At 41.4% G+C, this 5,699-nt stretch overlaps 1 long non-coding RNA gene across 1 annotated transcript in view; it reads right to left on the reverse strand.

Moving 5' to 3' along the window:
* The window catches only part of LOC146599279 (uncharacterized), a 72,504-nt gene extending 70,307 nt beyond the window's left edge, over nucleotides 1-2,197 (reverse strand). The window contains exon 1 of the long non-coding RNA XR_014895055.1: nucleotides 2,124-2,197. This is a non-coding gene — a long non-coding RNA (uncharacterized LOC146599279). The remainder of the gene's footprint in view (nucleotides 1-2,123) is intronic.
* Nucleotides 2,198-5,699: the final 3,502 nt, after the last annotated feature.

The following is a 5,699-nucleotide window of genomic DNA, read 5'->3' on the forward strand; positions in this document are numbered from 1 at the left end:
AAAAAAAAAAAAAAAAAAAAAAAAATATATATATATATATATATATATATATATATATATAAAATAAAAGTCTTTTCTTAAATTTAGTGGGAACTTGTTCTGTTTCAGTTTTTGCCCTATGCCTCTTATCCTGTCGCTGGGCACCTCTAAAAAGAGCTTGACTTTCTCTTCTTTATGTCATCCCTTCAAATATTTATACACATTGATAAGATCTCCCGTCAGACTTCTCCAAGCTTAACAGGCCCAGCTCTCACAGCCATTCCTCATAAGAGATGCTTCAGTCCCTTCATTATCTTAATGGCCCTTTACTGGACTCCCTCCGGTAGCTTCATGTTTTTCTTGTATTGAGGAGCCCAGAACTGGATACRGTACTCAAGATGTGGCCTCACCAGGGCTGAGCAGAGGGGCAGAATCGCCTCCCTCGACCTGCTGGTAACACTCTTCCTAATGCACCCAAGGATACCACTGGCTTTCTGGCCACAGGGGCACATTGCTGGCTCATAGTCAATTTGTCATCCACCATCACTCCCAGGTCTTCCTCTGCAGAGCTGCTTTCCAGCAGGTCAGCCCCTAGGCTGGTGCATGAGGTTATGCSTCCCTAGGTGCAGGACCCTGCACTTGCCTTTGTTGAACTTCATAAGGTTCCTCTCTGCCCATCTCTCCAGCCTGTTGAGGTCTCTCTGAATGGCAATGCAACCTTCTGGTGTATCAGCCACCCCTCCTGGTTTTGTAAATTTGCTGAGAGTGCACTTTGCYCCATCAGCCAGRTCACTGATGAATAAATTGAACAGGATTGGACCCAGTATTGATCCCTGGATACACTGCTAGTTACTGGCCTCCAACTACTTTGTGCCACTGTTGACAACCCTTTGAGCTCTGCCACTCAGCCAGTTTTCAGTCCACTTCACTGTCTGCTCTGCCAGCCCATACTTTCTCAGTTTGTCAATGAGGATGTTACAGGAGACAGTATCAAAAACCTTACTGAATTCAAGGCAGACAACATCCACTACTCTCATGTCCCAAGCCAGCCATTGTATCATGGAAGGCTATCAGGTTGGTTAAGCATGATATCCCCTTTGCAAATCTATGCTGACTACTCCCGATCACCTCGTCCTTTGCCTATCTGGAAATAGTATCCAGGATTAGCTGCTCCATCATTATTCCAGGGACAGAGGTAAGTCTGTTTGGCCTGTAGTTCCCTGGTCCTCCTTCTTGTTCTTTTTGAGGATTGGAGTGACATTAGTCTTCTTCCAGTCTTCAGGCACCACTCTTGATACCCACGACCTTTCAAAGATGATTGAGAATGGCCTTGCAAAGACATTAGCCAGCTCCCTCAGCGCTCATGGATGCATCACATTAGGGCCCATGGACTTTGGTATGTCCAGTTTGCTTAAGGGATCCCTAACCCAATCCTCCTCCACTAAAAGAAAGTCTTCCTTTCTCCAAACTTTCCCCTTGGTCTCCGGGGCCTGGGATTCATGAGTCTTGCCATCAAAACTGAGGTGAAGAAGGCATTCAGTACCTCAACCTTTTCTATATCCTTTGTCACCAGGACCCCTGCCCCATTCAGCAGTGGGCCCACATTTCCCCTAGTCTTCCTCTTACTGCTCATGTACTTACAGAAGACCTTCTTGTTGTCCTTGATTAAACTCCAGATGGGCTTTGGCTTTCCTAGCCCCATCCCTGCATGCTTGGATATGTTACCTGGAAGTCCAGGGCTGTGACACTGCTTTTTGCCCTGCTACCTCGTCTCAAGATCCTAAACTCACCTGCACATCGCCAGTGCAGCCAAGGCTACCCCTGACCTTCACATCCCCTGCCCATCCCTCCTTGCTTGTAAGAGAGGTCCAGTAGAGCACCTCTCCTCAATGGCTCCTCTATCACCTGTATCAGGAAGTTACCATTGATGCTCTCTAGGAACCTCCTGGATTGTTTGTGGCCTGTTGTGTTGTCCCTGCAGCAGGTATCAGAGTGGTTCAAGCCCCTATGAGGATCAGAGCCTGCAAATATAAGACTATAGAAGACTGTCTGTAGAAGGCCTTGTGTACTTCTTTCTGATCAGGTAACCTTTAGCAAACACCCACAACAGTGTCACTCATATTAATCTCYCCCTTAATCCTTACCCATAAGCTTTCACTTGGCTCATTGTCCGGTCTTTGGCAGAGTTTCATGCATGCCAGCTGCTCTTTCAAATAAAGGACAGGAAGGGTTGTTTCACAGAGAAAAAAAAAACCCAAAAGATATTCAAATGATCAAAAACATATTAGATTTCAGTTCAGAGGAATAATCCATCATTAAAGATTTATTCTGTTCCCAAATCTTTGAATTTCATACCGCTCTGGTGAAAATGCCATAGACTTAGAAAAGCTGGACTTCCTCCTCACTCTGCTGGGCAGACTTACTGGTGTACAGTAGACATATGTTGGGCTGGATGCACTGACACCATGGCTCACCATTCCCTTACAAATGGAAGATTGTTTTCTAGAGCTGACAGTCCAGTAGTAGTCACAGGCGCTGAAATTCACCTTGAGAATCAACCTCAAGAGCATTACAGTTTCATACACTTACCAGAAGCCAGAAGTAGCAAAATGACTCCAAGACCAGAACTAGCAAAATGACTTCAAGAAGTATCTGGAAGGTCTCTCAGGTGAATGAAAGCAGCTGTCCCATTGGATGTCAGAGTCCTGCAGTGTGCCTCTCCTTAGGTATGTCATTCACATCTGACAATAACACTATTCAGGTATTGGTTGATTTCACCACTTCAGGAAACTGGCTGTGCTCTACTGCTGCAGGTAATGTTGTAACTGCTTAAATAGCGTCCTGTAAATGATCAGATAGGCACAAGGTCAGGCAGAAATCATTCAGAAAAAGCCAATGTTTTGATTTTTGCTATTGACAAAAAGAAATGAGATAGGATRGATTTTAATTATGCTTGGCCACTGATGGATTTCTTCCTCTCCACTCTTACATGCAACTCTAAGATAAGCCTGTGTGAATGCAGAAGATCTTTCTGTGTCAGAATAAGTTTTAAATCCACCCTCTACCACATTAGTGCAACACAACATCCCCCCCAAAATGTTTTGCTATTTTTGCTATCATCAGCTGGAAACTGTGGCAAGTACAACAAGACTTAGCTCATATTGCAACTTAGACAGGAGACAGCCCTGGGGCGTATGTGTTCTGTGGGGTCCTATAAATGCCTAGGGAAAAGGAATCATCTCAGATCACATCTTAGACATTGCTCTTCATATTTGGCAGAGCAGGATTCTTCTCTCCAATCTATCTTTGGGAATTCGATTTACTTTTGTGCAATTAGTTCTAAACTAAATGCAATTTTTGCCACCACCAGCACTACTCCCTGCCCCCCTCTTCTCTTTCTCTCTATGAACAAAGTAGTGAATAACTTAGCTATCATCATGCTTTCTTCTGCCAGGTACAGAGTTCCAACCTGCCTGTAGATGCCTGTCCTACCATGATAKTTTTTCTTTATTCTAGCACTTTTTTCTCCCCTAATCATAATACTTTTGCACTGCCTCAGACAGTTCATMTCTTTGCTTTAGAATTTTTCAAATACCTTTAAGGAGCTGGCAACCCCTGAATCAGCTGGGCTCAATATATTTCTTAACCCATTTCTCCAACAGCCTAGTGCAATATGAGATACTACAGTTACCTGGACTCAGGCTAAGAGACGCTGTAGAGGGGATATTTTAGAACAGCAGGCCCTAGACTTCATAATAGAATCAGTGTCCAACTCATACKTCGACACATACTTCCTCTGCAAAATTCTCCGAGGATGAGAAAGAAAAAAGGTGATGGCACACTCAGAGGTGGAGAAGATATTTATTAAGTCGGTGGTCTTTGGTCAGCATGAAAGGGTAAAGGAGAATCCAGTGCCCTAAGCATGTCCATGGCACTTTTAATCTTGGTATAGTATATACATACAATGCACCTTCTACAAGATGCATGGGTAGAGGATACCCAAAGGTACAGAGCGTATTATTTAGTCTTTGTCAGGGATCAATTTAATATTCYTTACACTTAGCTGATCATATTCCTAAATTCTGACTACTGTTGTATTTCCATAGTGATATGAAGAATATCACTTCAGAAAAGACTACAAAGGCAGTCATGACTTCACAAATACTCATGAAATGCACTGGAAAGACTATTTCCAAGAGAAATATTGGAAAACAGAATAAAATTGTTTCAGGGAACTACAAGGACTGTAGTGAGCTCTGTACCTCTTAGCTACTCTTTCACCTCAGTCCTCCTCACTGCTGTACTGAGTTGAGCTTTTTATGCTAAGCTTCTACCTGAGATTTGGTTGGCAGCTCCCTCTCTTAGTCCATTCAAGACTTCCTGCAGATCTCTGGTGATTACTTGCAATTCACTCTCATCTTCTGTGACCAAGCAGGAAGGGTGATTAGTTTTACCAGTCTGAGTTTTTATTTTGTAATGCAGGCAAATTCATGTTCATCTGTGACCTAAGAAAGGATGTGTTGGGTATGGTTCTCTGTTTGTGTGGTCTGTGTGTTGTGTGTGCAGCAGAATATGTGAACATGTGGTTTGTGGCACATGTATGTGGCTGAGGAATGGTTTTCTGGGTTGAAATTTAGGTCTATACTTGTCGCAATAACACAAATTATAAGTTGCAAAGTCCTTTGGAAACACAGACATCTTGTTCCTATGCATTTTCACACAGGGCCAACAGCTGGCTTTAATCCAGTCTTCTTTAAGGAGTAAAGAAACAAATACAGAACCAATATGGTGTGAATGTCACTGCACAGTTCAGTGCTCTGGTGTGCAGATCGCTTATCTTCATAAGGTTCTTGCAGATATACTTTTAGTTTATTAGAATAACATGTCCTATTTTGCATTCATCTTATGTCAAATTAACTCATAATACACTGCATTAAACTTTGGCTAGATCAGTGATACAAASGAGCATCCAGGAAACAGGAATGGAAGAAGGAAGCCAAGATAAAGGTTCAGTAAGGAGGGAAATAATGGRTTTTGAGCTTATGGAACAGCTGGATTTTGCAAAATGTCAGCAAGTTCCTTTAACCCCAGATTAAAGATGTTACTTCAGAAAAAGCTGTAGACAGTATAAAATATAATATAAATGTAATTAAGATCAACCAATCCCATAATTTTCAGATCCTTTTTAGAATTCTGCATTTTGCACTTCATGATTTTCTCATTTTTTAAACTTGCTTTTTAAAATAAATGTTTTAATTTTTATTTTTCAACAAGGAAAGTAAGTGGAGAGTTTAAATGACCTGCCTGTGTTAGATCATTGTATCATCCATTTTATGACAGTATCAACAGGGGCAGAGGCTGCAGTGAAGATCAGGTTCCAATTATGTCAGGTTGCATGCAAAAGCAGAACAAATGATTATTTCTATTTTGAAGAAMTTATGGTTTAAATTCAGAGCTGAAACTCACTAAGTCTCCTACTAGTCCATCTGGGCTGAGAAAAATCAGAGTTTTACATTTTATAGGAAATTCTGCAGCTTTGAGTAACTTTCCCAAATTGGAACAAAAATGAGTATTGCTAAATTTCTGCATTTTATAAATTATAGCCCCACAAAAATATCAGGCTTATTGTAATTTTTTAATTTCAACATTACTTCTGTATTAAGTAAAAAAAACAATACAAAAAGATCATTTAGAAATGATATATTGAAACGGTACTTTCT

Source organism: Rhea americana, unplaced genomic scaffold (assembly GCF_003343005.1).
Source record: "Rhea americana isolate MKP2758 unplaced genomic scaffold, rheAme1 scaffold_142, whole genome shotgun sequence".
NCBI lineage: Eukaryota > Metazoa > Chordata > Aves > Rheiformes > Rheidae > Rhea > Rhea americana.